This window comes from Triturus cristatus, chromosome 7 (genome assembly GCF_964204655.1).
Source record: "Triturus cristatus chromosome 7, aTriCri1.1, whole genome shotgun sequence".
Taxonomy (NCBI): domain Eukaryota; kingdom Metazoa; phylum Chordata; class Amphibia; order Caudata; family Salamandridae; genus Triturus; species Triturus cristatus.
The window spans coordinates 1,715,287,326-1,715,303,486 of NC_140590.1; the positions used below are offsets into that span (position 1 = coordinate 1,715,287,326).

The 16,161-nt window shown below is 47.2% G+C and overlaps 1 protein-coding gene across 2 annotated transcripts in view; it reads right to left on the reverse strand.

Moving 5' to 3' along the window:
- PHC1 (polyhomeotic homolog 1) overlaps positions 1 to 16,161 on the reverse strand; it is a 189,594-nt gene that overhangs the window by 15,405 nt on the left and 158,028 nt on the right. The window lies entirely within an intron of this gene.

The window sequence follows — 16,161 nt, forward strand, 5'->3', positions numbered from 1 at the left end:
ATAACCCAGGGAAAGGCACGCGAACTCCAGCAGGAGGATTTGCGACGCCCACTGCACCCTTTGAGGTTCTGCAGATGGATTACATCCAGCTTGAGCGCTGTAACAATTTGAAGTATGTTCTAGTAGTGGTTTGCGCCTTCAGTAAATGGGTTGAGGCGTACCCTGCGAAAGACAATACTGCAATGACTACAGCGAAGCTATTGCTGAAAGAGTTTTTCCCCCGATACGGCGTCTGTAGACTTCTGTGGAGTGATAATGGCCCTCACTTTGTAGCGGATGTTATAAAGTATGTCTTGAAGGGCCTAGGCATCACCCAGAAGTTCCACGCCGTGTTCCACCCCCAGTCTGCAGGACTAGTCGAGAAGTATAATGGTACACTGAAGCTTAAGATCGCCAAAATTCAAGCTTCAACATCTTTGACTTGGCCAGACGCCTTGCCACTGGCGTTATTGTCAATTAGGTCGGTGCCACACTCTCGAACCGGCCTTACACCCTATGAGATAGTATTTGGACGCCCAATGAATATTTGGGGTCCACCAAGGCCTAAGGCTGTGTATGATGTACCTTGTGTGATGATGAGTGATTATCTGGCACAGTTAACGGATAACTTGGTTTCTATTCATCAACAGGTCCGAGAGGCGCTCCCTGATCGGTCTACTGGCGAAGGACATGGTCTCCGGCCTGGAGATCATGTGATGATAAAGGTTTTCGACAGATCGAACAGTTTGGAGCCGAGATGGGTCGGACCTGAGCAAGTCCTTCTTGCAACGAGGACGGCTGTGCGAGTCTCGAACAGGAAGAATTGGATCCATTCCTTGCACTGTCGAAAGGTACCGCCCGGATTGGTGGAGTCTGCCGTGCTGACCGATCAACGAGAAATCCTAGCAGCAGAGACAGGCCGTGCTGCGAAGCCGAATGACACGGAGGAGCTCTTTCCGGACCACACGACTTCTGGAGGAAGGCGATATCATTTTCGACCAAGGAAGTAAGGTTTCCAGTGCCGGGACATACTGTCAGAACGGCCCTTGGGTTAGTGAAACGGAGAGCCGATGAGGCAAGGGGGGGGGATCAGCCCTGCATTAGTGTAGCGACACCCGTCTTGGCCCGCTGGTGAAGAAATCAACCGCTGCCCAAGGGGAAGAGTTCTGACAGACTTTTTAGTTTCAGGAAGATATCAGGGTATTGTTTCTTTTGACATGGAGAAGAAGAAAATCCTTTGTGCGTTGGGGTTCATGCTAACAGTAGCTATCGTTGGTATAACCACATGGTTTGTGGAGGAGGCAACTCCTGCTCGAAAGACACTTGTGTTGACGACTCCAGTGCCTGCGGAGCACTACTTTTATACATTGCCATATCAAGAGTTGAAGCATCGACAATCTTATTTGAATAACACTTTCATTCAGATGCTGCATCACACCCACGTTGCTACGAACGCTACGAACTGTTGGATATGTGGGATGATGCCAGCCCATCAGAAGAAAGGAGGTACGCCATTCATACCACTTCCTTTCTCTCATAATGGCTCTTGTAGAGCATGGTACACTTTGCTTTTTGCCACTCGGAAACCGACAGTGGGACGATTGCTTTTCAGACTCAATAAAGAATGTCATCAGGACAAAAATGGATATCCACAAGCAAATGGGACAATTTGGGAATGGGAAGAGTACCGACCGGACAATGAATCCATTCCCTATATCTTCACGAACACCAGAGACACTGCGGGGAAGGACAAATTCGTAATCCAAGTAGCACAAGCCCAAGCGGACCTGTGTGTCCAGAGTGTGGGTTTTATTCCTGTGGGTGTCAGTGATTGTATAACCGTACTAAACATTGATGGGTTAAATAACAGCACCTTCTTAGCGTCCCATAATACCTACTTTGTATGTGGAAATAAAGGTTATTACCGTTTGCCGGCTGGGTGGTCTGGGGTATGCTATGTATCATTCCTATTACCTCCTGTATTCTTAGCACCTGCGTCATATCATAAGGATCTAAAACTGTTGAATAATGTGACTGTAAATAGATATAAACGTACTCTATCAATTGATGAGGTGGATCAAACAGATACCAGCTTGCAACAGTATATTGATTTTAACTTAGGATTGTTCTTTTTTGTTGGAGCTGCTTTGAATAGTAGGAAGATCCGAAGATTAACAAGAGTGGTAGAAGCTGTGACTAATCAAACTGCTGCTGCTCTTGGGAATCTTACGGAAGAATTACAGATTACCAGAATTGTTGCATTGCAGAACCGTATGGTATTGGATGTAATGCTAGCTGATCGAGGAGGAGCCTGTAAAATTATTGGAAGTAGCTGCTGTGTGTTCATTCCTGATCATACGCCATCCGTTTATAACGCCATTAATAAGCTGCATAAAATAGCAGCTGAAATCCACACAGAAAACGGCACTTGGTCCTTTTCTGGATGGTTTTGGGCGTTGGTTACTGCCTGGGGATGGAAGGTCTTAACTGGTCTCTGCATTATTATAGCAATTCTGTTCTTTCTCTGTATGTGTATTCAATGTGGACCATTGTGCTGTTCCGTATGCATTTCACTCTGCATTCCAGATAAGAAAGCTATTGTCGATGTTGCCCGCCAGAAGGGTCTAGCTAAAGAGGTTAAAGGAATGATGATAATTGACATATATGATGATTATTCTTGGAAACCGGATGTCTTCAGTAAATGCTGAAAGGGTCGTCTGTTGTAAATTAAGGCAGAATGTGATTAAGCATTTACTGAAAACATTAATGCTTTCCCTTTAGATCATGTTTTCTTCGTTATGTTGACCGAAGTCCGGACTCCATTTTGTATTGACATGCTGCCATGTGTTCACCACGAGGAGAGTCCGACCTCTGTGTTAGTTGCTCTTGTAATCTGCCTAGCAACAGTTTATAAATAGCTCCCTCTTGTCCATCTGGCGCATGCCCAGACTTGACCACATCTGTTATAATTAGCCTTGCTTGACCATGTGTTTCGCGGGCTCAAGGAGTGTGTTGGCTCCGCCCATGTATTGATTCTGTATCGAGAATGACCATAAATGGTAATGTTCTTCGGCCTTACGTTGTATCCACCCACTTATGAGCCCCTCTGTTGTGTATAAAAGGGGACTGTGTACGCAAGTTCTTTGTGCTACTCCTTGCAATACTGAAGAGTGTTGTGTGGATTGTAGGACCACCCTTAAGGGTTAATAAACGTTGTTTTTGTACTTTGCAGTTTCCGTGCCAACTTCCTTATAGATTTCGTTACAGAAGAGCGAACCCTTGTGCTTTGCGGGCCTAGCTGGGGCCTGTATTCATCAGTCGGGGAAGAAGTACAAGTGAGAGAGAGCTAAGAAACACATCCACTCTCATGGAGTGCTTACCCAAAAGAAAAAGTTGTTCTCTAAAAGTGAACAGTGGGAAAATACACATCAGTCAAACAAAATGATGGCAACAAACTTATGTACCAAGGAAGGGGCAAGCAGAAGATAAGACAAGAACATCCATCAAATAAGATGCAAACAGATAAGAGTGACAAAGCCAAAGAATGGTAAGGAATGGGTGAGCTGTAAGATTTTTGAGTCTACTGTGAACCTTAATAATTTTCAATTATTCTTTTTGATCGGAATGTTGCACACATCCAGTCTCATTGATTTAATTGTGGGTAGAGTTGGTGTAATGCAAGCATTCTGAAATTTTCTTTTCTTATGTACTTGTTCAGTACCCTGAAGTCTAGAATGGGCCTGAAGACCTCCTTTGGTCCTTCCTTTTGAACCAGAAAGTACTGGGAATTGATTCTATGTCCTTTTTAGGTCTCGCCTGAGCCAGCGCTTCAGCGCTGCTCTGGCGAGAGCTTTAGAAAACAGGGATTGGGAAGTGCAAACTAGTGCTTTTCAGGCCTCCAAATACAGTGCATGTGCGCCGGGCGCGCGCACTATTTGTCTGCCTGATCACTTTCACAGCCACTTTGATGTCCTCAGTGAGCCGCGCGGCCAGTGAGAACATCAAAGCGGCCGCGAAAGTGCTCACCATTTGCCACCCCCTCCCGTATCCCACTTCCTGCTTGTTTTCTACTTGTGGGGGAAAGAAGACCCTTCCTGTCTGCCCTCCTTAGAGACAGTTCAGAGACTTTCTCCAAGGGTGAAACCATTCACTTGTAGGCTCGGATTGCCTTCTGGAAAGAGTGCAGGGCTATATATCCGTCTTTAGATTGAGTAAACTTTAAACGCATTGTGCATCTAACTTCCAACATCAAGCAGTGACAACGGTGTGCTATGAATATTAAAAAGGAATGTTGACAAATAGGAGATCAATAGACCCTTCATATTTAATCGCTGAGGGCACTGGTGCAGCTTGACTTTATTAATCATGTTTTAGGAAAGAGTCTGTTCCAGAACTTGGCTTAGGATTGAAGTCGGTGTAATGTTATTGTCTCGCAATATGAAAAGCAGCCAGGGGTTCAGAAAGGAACCCACAGCATCATTGCCTTTTGTCGGTTTTAAATGTGCAGTGACGGAGCTTGGTGAGACTTGGAAGCCATGCCTGAATGCCATCACTCAGGGCGGGATTCCTCATGCCAGTGTCACAATCCCTAAGTGAGATTCCGGCAAAGCTTGCTGACGTGCAAAATAAACACAATAAACTAGTTTCACAGGCTCAGGGAACTTCACATGTGGTTCTGAAATAATAATACCAATCAGTCAAAACTCAGTGCCACTACACCAAAGAAAAATAGCAAACTTTAACCTCGGAAACGCCTCCCCAAACACTGCTGCTGATAACCTATCTCCGGTATCTCCTGCGGTGAGCCACAAACAGGCGCTAACCCTTCCGAAGGCCGGGGAGGGCTCTGGCACGCGGCCACCTTTACAGCCCGTACACACCCAGTTTAGCTATTGGCCGCAGGAATTCGCTACACGGGGGAGTTGTTCTTTATTGGGACACTTAGGTTAAGCTCTCGTTTACGTATTTGGATGTTTAACAAGCATTGGCATAGCCAATAGGTTTCGCATTTGGGACCTTATACGTTTTTAGCTATGCAATAGTTGATGTTATTGCACCAAGGATATTGTGCTGCATAACTAAATACTTATAAGGTCCCAAAAGCGAGACCTATTGGCTATGCCAATGCTTGTTGATGTACATGAACTTCCTCCACTGCCTTCTTCTTTGGAAGTATATCTACCTTTTTGTAATAATTCTTGTTGATAAATCGATATTTTGGTGAGAGGAAGAGGGGACTTGAAACAAAGAGAAAATCCATTCTGAGCAATATTCAAGACCAATATGTCTGCTGTTATTAGCAGTCACTCTGAAAGGATAATGTTTCTCACCTTGTAAGCATCTGTTCTTGGCATGTAGAGCTGTAGATTCACATGCTTTGCATACTCCTGCCATCTAGTGTTGGGTCTGGATGTTTGCAAGTTGTTTTTCTTCAAAGAAGTCTTTCCTAGTCATGAGGTAAGGACTTCTCCTTTTGGTGATAGCGCGCATGGGCATTGACTCCACTGTCAGATTGTTTTCCCGCAAGAGGGTGAGAATGGAGTAAGTAAGTGTTGTATAGAGATGTCCATGCGTATGAATATATAATCAAGAACTGCAACAACTGAGCTGGGTCCGGGTGTCTGATCTCTCCATGGTTCTGGGTTAGGAGGCATGGTGAGAGGTGCAGTTTTTGATGTAGTACTACAGAGAGTTCCAGCTGCGTGGTGTACCACGGTTGTCTGGCCCACGTTGGAGCTACTAGGATTAGTGTGAGGGAGTTTTGTTGTAGTTTGCGCACCACTAATGGAATGAGTGGGAGAGGCGGAAAAGCGTACGCAAATTTGCCTGACCAGTTCATCCATATCGCATTTCCTTTGGACAATGGGTGTGGGTATCTGGCGGCGAAGCTTGGGCATTTTGTGTTTTCGTGGGTGGCGAAGAGGTCTATCTGCGGATGCCCCCACATTTGAAAGAACGGATGAAGAACCTGTGGGTAAAGTTCCCACTCGTGGATCTGTTGTGTCTGTCTGCTGAGCAGATCTGCCATGGTGTTTTGGACTCCTGGGACATGTTGAGCTAGGAGAAAGATTTTGTGGGGAATTGCCCATCTCCATATGCTCTGTGCTAATAGAGAGAGCTGTGGAGAGTGTGTGCCGCCTTGTTTTTGTATATAATACATGGCCGTCATGTTGTCTGTGGGAATGAGGACTGCCTTGCCTGAAACCTGTGTTTGAAAAGATTTTAGGGCTAAAGAGATTGCTAGTAACTCCAGATGGTTGATATGGAGTAACTTTTGTTGAGGCGTCCATGTGCCCTGCACGGTGAGGTGTAATAGGCGAGCTCCCCAGCCGGAGAGCGATGCGTCCGTTGTTAGTATTATCTGGGGAACCCGGTCCAGGAACGGTCGACCTTTGGAAAGGTTTGTGGTGTTCCACCACTGCAGAGCGATGGGTGCGACCGTCTAACAACACCAGATCTGTCAGTTGACCTTGGGCCTGGTTCCATTGGCGCGCTAAGCACTCTTGGAGAGGACGCACCTGGAGTCTTGCATGGGGCACTATGAAAATGCAAGAGGCCATCATCCCTATTAGTTGCATGAACACTCGTGCTGGAAGGGAGTGTTGAGGTATGAATTTTTGTCGCAAAGCCTGAATGCTTGCAATCCTGGCCGGATTGGGGTAGGCTATCGCTTTTGAGGTGTCTATAGTGGCACCGAGTTATTGTTTTATGTGGGATGGTTGTAGCTGGGACTTTTGGTGGTTCACCGTGAAGCCTAGTTGGTGAAGTAGTTCGATTGTGGTGGCGGTGTGTCGTACACACTGATTGTATGAAGTGGCTTTTATCAGCCAATCGTCTAGGTATGGGAAGACGTGAATGTGCTGTCTTCTCAAGTGTGCCGCCACCACCGCCAGTCACTTGGTGAATACCCGTGGTGCTGTTGTCACTCCGAACGGGAGGACTTTGAATTGGTGGTGTTGTCTATCCACTACAAATCTGAGGTACTTTCTGTGAGCATGGTGCACTGGAATGTGGAAGTATGCGTCTTTCAAGTCCAGTGTGGTGAAGAAGTCGCTCTGGGAGAGGAGTTGAAGTACCTGCTGAAGCGTTACCATGTGAAAATGGTCTGAGTGTATGTATGTGTTTAGGGGCCGGAGATCTAGAATAGGTCGTAGAGTCTCGTCCCTTTTTGGTATGAGAAAATATAGGGAGTAGACCCCCATATTTTGCTGATTGACAGGAACGTGTTCTATTGCCTGTTTTTGGAGGAGGGAGATTACCTCCCGTTTTAGTAATGTTGAATGTTCTTGTGACATTGGGCGAAGCCTGGGTGGAATGTTTGGGGGGGTAGATGTTAGTTCTAGGCAGTAGCCTGACCGAATTATTTGGGTCACCCATTTGTCTGAGGTGATGGTCTCCCAGACATGAAGGAAATTTTGGAGTCTGCCCCCGACCGGAGTGGAATGGTCTGGGGGTAGCGGGGGGAAGTCATTGGGTAGGAGGTGTGGCAGAAAGGGCGTTGTTTGTTTTGCCTCTGCCCTTGTTGTTGTTACCCCTGTAGCCGCCTCTTTGGTAACCTTTTGTAAAGGTGGTCTGAGTAGGGGATTTGTATGATGTGGACGCTGTGTCTGAGGAGTAGCCTCTGGATGTACTCCAAAAGGAGGAGCGGCGAAAGGAGCGTCTGGGCGGGTGAGACTGCAAGGCCCCCATGGATTTTGCGGTGTCAGTGTCCTTTTTCATCTTTTCTAAGTCCTCATCCACCTTTGGCCAGAATAGATGTTCTTGGTCAAAGGGATGGTTAAGGATGGAGGCTTGTACTTCTGGTTTAAAACCAGATACCCTTAGCCAAGCATGGCGACCGAGAAGGACGCTGGTGTTGATGGCCCTGGAGGCTGTGTCTGCTGCATCTAGGGCACAACGTATGGAGGTATTCGTGATTGTTTTACCCTCTTGAATTAACTCGTTGGCCCTAGCTTTATATTTTTCAGGGAGATGGTGCATTATGCTTTCTAATTCGTCATAATGAGCCCTGTCATATCTGGCCAGCAGTGCCTGAGTGTTTGCTATACGCCATATGTTGGCCGCCTGGGATGCTGTGCGCTTGCCTGATGCATCTAGCAGTTTTGATTCCTTGTCAGGTGGTGGTGCATCACCTGACGCTTGTGAATTTGCCCTTTTACGTGCCGTAGATACTACTAAGGAATACAGTGGCGCTGGTCCTCTGATGTAAGAGGGATCTGAGGAAGCAGGTTTGTATTTTTTTTCAATACGTGGGTTAATGACCCTGGCTCTAACTGGGTCCTTAAAAACTTCTGCCGCATGCTTTACCACCCCTTTGAGCATGGGCAGTATGGAGGTGGACCTATGTGAAGTATCAAATGTGTCTAGGAGGAAATCTTCCTCCACGGGGTCGGTATGCAAGTCCACCCCGTGATAATGTGCTGCCCTTTGCAGAAGATGGTTGAACCCTAATGAATCTTCTGGTGGAGATGGCCTAGAAGGGTAAGTATCGTCTTGTGGGACGTTGGGGATATCTGGAATGTTGTAATCTTCCCATGGATCTGGGGATTCTGTAGGGGTGGGGTCCTGTGGCACATCCCCTGTATCATCATACGGGTCCCCCTGATCATCATCGTCTGGAGACGGTGTAGGAGAACGATGAGGTGGGGGTGAGAGGGCGGAGGGGGTGGAGGTGGGGGAGGAGGAGGAGGTGGAGGGGGAGGGGGGAGGGGAAGGTATTCTGAACGGGGAGGTAGCAGAGTCCTTCCTCTTTGGAGGTGGAGGCGGAGCAGGCTTCTCCAAATGTCTCTTTTTGGTAGAGAGTGTCAAATGTCCAGTTTTTGGATCCTTGGTGAGAGTTTTTTGCAAGGGATCCGGTGTAAATAGCTCTGGTGAGGTAATTTGGTCAGTCGGCACCGAAGGCGTCGGGCCGATGACTTTTTAGGTTTTTCTGTGCCGGTTTGGTGTTTAGAACCCGGCTTGGGACCCTCCGGTCTCTTGGTCGGCGCCGAGATGGGCTTGGAAGTGTCGGTGCTGGTGGCCTTGTGTGGTTTGGTCGGTACCGAAGATGGCGTCGGTACCGAAGAGCTGGGTTTCGACCCCCAGGGCTTCGGTGCGGAGCTCGGTGCCGAGGTGGAGGCAGGTTTCTTTTTCGGTGCCGATGTGTGTTTCTCGGCACCGCTGGTAGGCTGGCTCGAGCCCGAGCCGCCAGAAGGCTTACTTGGCTTCTTTACCGTGTCTTCCACATCGGACTCGTCGACCTCGGAAGCGCTGACGAGGTCCTCTTCGGTGCGATGATGTTCCGGATCGTCGATGTAGTCTCCGAAGATGTCGACTGGAATGGACGTCGAGGAGTGTGCCATGTTCCTTCTGGCTCTTCGGTCATGAATAGTCTTTTTGGATTGGAAAGACTTACAGGCCGGACCGTCTCAAGCCTCGTGTTCAGGGGAGAGGCAGAGGTTGCATACCTCATGAAGATCGGTGTGGGGAAACTTGGACCCACATCGAGGGCACTTTTTAAATGGAGTTCTTTCCATGAGCCGGGACCGGAGCCTGGGTAGGCCCGTAGACGACTGGAACCGAAGGTTTGGGTCGATGAGAAGGCACTTTGATTGAAGAGATCGCAGTCAAAACAATATAGCGATTGGGGTGAGGATTGCGTGTGGATCGTCTAACTGGAAGCTGTTCGGAACCGGAGCGCGAAGATTACATCCGAGCCCGATGGCGGAAAAAAACAATCTGAGGATGGAGCCGAAGCCCATGCGCAATACCATCCAAAGGAGGAGTCACCGACCTTGTGACTTCCAAAGACTTTCCAAGAGGAAAAACAAACTGCAAACATCCGGGCCCAACACCAGATGGCGATCTATGCAAAAGTGTGTAATCTGCAGCTCATATGCCTCGAACATAGCAGTCTCCCAGTGAGGGGTGGCTTTCAGAGGCAACTGTTTGCTGAGATGCCGAACTTGCTTTGCTGTGAAAGTGCAGCTGGGCGGTTACTGTTCAGAAACGTTGGTACAGTTTCCCACAAATGTGTGGATTACTTGAAAATTGCATTGAACGTAACCTGGTGTCTGTAGATAGGTCCACTGCCTTGAAACTAGGATCTTAAAGTATAAGTAGAGCACTGACATTTGTACATAGTGTGACATAGGCTGGTGGAATGTTTGCTTAAGTACTGGGGACGCCAGCTGGTTGGTTTTTTACTTTCTTGTATTATTTTAGTTCCAGAGACCTCCAGTTTGTGAGACCCATAGTAAGTGCCCTGGGTTTGGATGGAGGGTTCGGGTTGGTGATGAAACATGTAGGAAGACCAGAGAGGGTGTCTGTACACACCACATAATCAGCATGCTAATGACCTCCCTTACTCTGCTCCTTGCAAAAAAACGCTAAATCTTTGCAGAAAAGGCAGCGCCTTCTCTATGACAGGCATTGCCACTCATGGCACTAAAGGGCTGCCAAGCGCTACATTTTCATAAACATAATGCACAGTGTAATACCAGTTCCTTCGGGTGGAGTTCAAGCTATATAAATCTGCAAAACAAAAATGTCAGCCAGGTTAGTTCGCACCGGAAACCGACTGAGTCAAGCACTTCCAAACCTCAGTGGGTGAATGTTGTGTTAATGGAAAGAACGGGCATATAAATTAATATGGCAGCCATCTTCCTCAAAATATGTTTTTACCTTCTGGCAACGGGGGAAAATTGTCTAAGAATCAGAACATCGAACGTTTCATATCTGTCCAAAGGTGTGCGCGTAAAAACTTTTTAAATGCACTGGCCACATCTTTTTGCTGACCTGTGAGCTCAGTCAAACATTCTCCATCATAATCACAGCCTCCACAGAACGAGCAATCCATTTAAGACCTAGGCAACAGCAGAGGCTTTGATTTTGACAGGAAAAGAACACCAAAAAGCATGGGCTATGAAAGCCCTTCTTGGAACAAAAGGAAAAGCAATCAGACTTTGGCATGTGATCTCAGAAGGCAGAGCACTTTTGGGGATTTGATGGACAGTGATTAGCAGGGAAACAACTCAGCGTGGATGCCCGCCCCTGCTGTGTTTAATGACGCAGCCGCAGTAACCTGATCCCAAGTGGGGGAGGTGTGCTGTGTTTGCCTGCTGGAACTCAAACAAGCAAAACCAAAGGAAATGATGGACGGAGTGTTGAACATTGCAAGCACTCACCCCCAGTCAACTGATCTGGGTTTAATCCATCACCGTTCTTTAGCCCACTCTGCCACCCCAGTTCAGACATGGCCATATGCAAATCAGTCTTGCTTGCAATGTTCAACACTCCGTCCATCATTTCCTTTGGTTTTTGCTTTGTTCGCCATAAGTTGGCAGGGTATGCTCAGACGTGAGTCCCTTGCTCACTTTGCCACTGGATTCAAGCAAGCCTGGCTGAAGACGGCTGAAATGCCAGAAACCGGTCCTAGGAAGCTTGTTTCCGGTCCAAGGAAGACATGGCTTGGCAGTTCGGGCTGGACTGTTCCCATGAGGCACAGGGTCAGAGTGATTTGCATATGGCCATGTCTGAACTGGGGTGGCAGAGTGGGCTAAAGAACGGTGATGGATTAAACCCAGATCAGTTGACTGGGGGTGAGTGCTTGCAATGTTCAACACTCCGTCCATCATTTCCTTTGCTTTTTGCTTGGAACTCAAACAAGCAGCAGCTGTTTTGAAGCACTCGTGCTGGCATCCGCCTTGCGGGAGCGAGCAGCGGCAGCGCGAGAGCCATGTGTTTTCAATTAGCACACGCGCCGCTGCTCGCTCTCGCAAGGTGGATGCCAGCACAAGCACGAGTGCTTGAAAAGAGCTGACCAATTTCTAAAGGTCATCTCCTAGAGCATCACATGCGCGCTGCCTAGGCGAGACCTAAAAACCAAACTCTATGACTTCAGGAGCCAGATCGCTAAGTTTAGTTCTTTGGGATTTGGATGTCTGATTTCTACATTGTTCTGCGTAAGGAGCCTGGAGGTGAGATGCAGCTTTTGATGTGGAACTATTGACAGCTTCAACAGGGTGTTGTACCATGGTTAACGGGCCCATGTGGGATATACCAAAATTAGTGTGAGGAATGTTTGCCTGAGCTTCCGAACTAGACTCGGAATGGGTGGGAGAGGCAGGAAAGCGTAGGCAAATATCCCTGACCAGTCATCCATAGGACATTGCCTTTTGAAAGCAGATGTGGGAACCTGGAGCCGAAGTTTGGGCATTTTGCGTTGTCAACTTGTGGGAATCCCCACTGTTGGAAGTATGTACGGAGAACTTGAGGATGAAGTTCCCACTCTTGAATTTGCTGCCTCTTTCTGCTGAAGAGGTCGGCAATTTGATTGTTTACCCCTGGAAGGTGTGCTGCCAGAAGATAAATCCTGTGATGGATTGCCCAATTCCAAATGGCTTGAGAGAGGTGTGACAGTTGGAGAGAGTGCCCCCCGTGTTTTTATACATAGTACATTGCGATCATGTTGTCTGTCAGGACTATGACAGCTTTGCCCATCAGGTGAGTTTGAAAAGCTTTCAGCGCTAGAAAGACTGCTAGAAACTCTAGATAGTTGATGTGGAGGCTTTTGTGCTTGTTGCTCCACAGGCCTTGCATTGTGTCATCTTGGTGATGGGCACTCCAACCTGACAGAGATGCGCCTGCTGTGAGCACGATCTGTGGAATAAAGTTGATGAAAGGCCACCCTTTTTATACATTTTGTGGGTTCCACCACTGCAGAGACAGATGGGTGCGGCTGGCTACCAACACTAGATCGGTTAATTGACACTGCGACTGATTCCACTGACATGCTAAGCCCTCTTCATGTGGAGTCTTACATGGGGTACAATTGCGATGCAAGACGCCATCACTCCCAGCAGTTGCATGAACACTCTGGCTGGTAATGTTTGGTTGGATTGAAACTAGTATCAGACTGAATGTTATAAATTCTGGCTACATTGGGAGAGGCTAGAGTTTTGATAGTGTCTAGAGTGGCCCCTAGGTAAGATTGCATCTGTGAAGGATGCTGGTGAGATTTCTGTGTATTGACCACAAAGCCCAGTTGATGAAGTAGGTCTATTGTGGTTTGAGTGTGTTGTAGACAGTTTTGGTAAGTGCTGGCTTTGATGAGACAGTCGTCTCGGTAGGGGAAGACATGACTATGTGGTCTTCTGAGATGAGCTGCGACTACTGCCAGGCATTTGGTAAATACTCTGGGAGCAGAAGTCATTCCAAACAGGAGTACTTTGAATTAGTAATGTTTTCCTGCTATCACAAATCTAAGGTATTTGCGATGAGCTGGATGAATTGGAACATGAAAATATGCATCTTTTAAGTCTAGAGTAGACATAAGATCTCCCTTCTGTAAAAGTGGAAGTACCTGTTGAGGGGTTACCATGTGAAAGGGCTCTGACAATATATATTGGTTTAACTCAGATCCAGAATGGGTCTTAAGGAGCTGTCTTTTTTGGGAATCAGAAAATATAGAGACTAAACCCCTGAACCTTGGTACTGTACTGGAACTGGTTCTATGGCTCCTATTAATAAGAGAGATTGCCCTTCGTGATCGTGCAAGGGGTCTGGAGACAATTTGTGAGAGCGAGGCGGAATGTTTAGAGGATTGGTGGTAAGCTCCAGGCAATAACCATGTTGGATAATTCTTATCACCCATTTGTCGGTTGTTATAGATTACCAAATGGGGAGAAATTGTTAAAACTCTTCCTCCGACAGGTGTGGTATGGTCGGAGGGAAGCATGGGGAAGTCACTGTTTATTAGGGGAAGAGGAGTTACGGGATGTGGTGCCCTTACCCCTGCCTTTAGAGTGGTTTCCTCTATATCCTCCTCGAAAAAAACCTCTTGAAGAAGAGGACTAGTTATTACCTTTGTAAGAGGTGGTGTTCTGGTCTGAGGGTGTGGTTTTGGACCCTGCCTGCTCGGTAAAAGGAGCATCGAAAGGAGCCTCTGTTTGAAGGAGACTGGAGGGCTCCCATGGGCTATGCCACTTCGGGGTCCTTTTCATTTTCTCAAGGGCCTGATCTACCTCAGGACAAAAGAGATGTTTTTTCTCAAATATTGTATTTTAAAAAAGTTATTGGACTTCGGGCTTAAACACAGTAATCCTTAACCAAGCATGTCTTCTGAGTAAGATGCTAGTGTTGACCTCCATAGCTGCGGTATCAGCAGCATCTAGAGCACATCTTATTGAAGAATTGGAAATTAGCTTTCCTACATTTACCAAATCTTGCGCTTTTGCTTTATGTTCATCTGGGAGATATTGGAGCAATTGCTCCATTTCATTCCAGTGTGCCTTGTCATATCTGGCCAAAGGCACTGCGTGTTTGCAATGCGTTAGTGATTGGCAGCTTGAGCAGCAATGCATTTATCAGCAGTGTCCATTAGCTTGTATCCTTTGTCTGAGGGAGGAGCGTCCCCTGAGGTTTGGGAATTAGCTCATTTGCGAGCATTGGACACTACCAGTGAGTCTATTGGCAACTGGCCTTTAATAAATATCGAATCGGTTGGGGGCTTTATATTTTTTGTCGACACTAGGATTCAAGATGCGTGCACACACAGGATCTTTAAAAATTTCGTCAGTGTGTCTCATCATACCTTTCAGAAAAGGGAGCATTTGAGTTGACCAGTGTATGGATCGTAATGTCTCAAACTAAAAAATCATCTTCTAAGGATTCTTTGTGTACCACCACCCCATGGTATTCTGCAGCCATGGCAATGAGTTCCTAATAAGATACATTGTCATCAGGTGGAGATGGCTTGGCAGGGTAAAGGTCTGGATCATTGTCTAATGGAGGGTCAATTGTGTAATCCCTCCATGGATCTACTGGTAAATGTGTGTCCCCCTCTTCAATATCGTCCACATCATGCTGAGATTGTGGAGAATTCTGAGGTGTGATGTGCAAAGGATTTAAAGTCGGAGAAGAGGGTGGTGGACGGGATGCTGGTGGTGGATGATAAGAGCTGGTACTAACAGTCTTCTTTTTTAAAGGGATCTTATAATGACTGTCCTCATCAGGAAGCTTGTGTTTACGACACAGCTTGGTATGAATATGACACGTTTCTGGGTTAATATAAAGTCTCTTCAGTTTGGGATCCATTTTCGGTGGAACATTGTCTAAATTTGGATCCATTGTGACATATTCCAGTTTCGGTGTTTTCGGTGCTGATATGGACTGGCCTTTGGGTGTGGAAGATATCGGCTCCGAAGGCAGTTTATTTTACGGCGTGAAGGATTTCGGATCCAAGCTGTATTTTTTGACTAGGGACCAGAGGGCTTCGGTTCCGAAGAGTGTTTGTGTTGACTCGGTCCCAAGCCGTAAGGCTTGACTGGGTGTTTCAGAGCTGAGCCGGAAGGCGGGGCGTCAGAAAAGTCGCCTCGGTGCCGACCTTGGCCAGAAGGCAGAAGTGGTGCCGAAGTCTTAGGTTTTTTGTGAGTGGGTTGATGGAGCAAGGGGTCTTCTGTACTCACGTCACCCTGTTCCCGCGGAAGTTCTTCAGAGTCGAGGTCTATCTCGAGCTCCGATTCCGACACGGAGAAGGGCTCTTCGTCCTCCACTGCTGATACACCAATATCTTCGACCAGACTCTTCACCGAAGATATCCGGCGTGTCTTCAATGCTTTGACACTGCATCTCTAGACGTTGAGCCCGACAATCTCGAAGGGTTTTCTTTGACCGAAACGATCTGCAAGCGTTGCAGTCCATTTCTTTGTGCTCCGGGGACAAGAACAAATTACACACCTGGTGTGAGTTAGTGCGCGGATACTTTGCGTGGCACTGAGAACAGAATTTGAACTGTATCTGCTCCATCGACGGAGAGATTAACCAACAAGGTTAGGCCCAAAGGCCATCCACAAAGCTTTCCGATCGAAAAGTACATTTAGTTGACTGAAACGATATGCGGAGAGGTGGGAAACAGGTCCGAAACTATACCGTCCACGGTAAAGAGTACTGCGCACCGGAGGGAACCCGACGAACGGTTTAGAACCGGAGAGCAGCAATACACGTCCGAACCCGATGGCGAAAAAAAAACAATCTGACAATGGAGTCGATGCCCATGCACACTATCACTGAAAGGAGGAGTCACCTTACCTCGTGACTAGGAAAGACTTCGGAGAAAAACAACTTTCAAACATCCGGACACAACACTAGATGGCAGGAGTATGCAAATAATGTGTATCTGCAGCACACATGCCTCGAACAGGT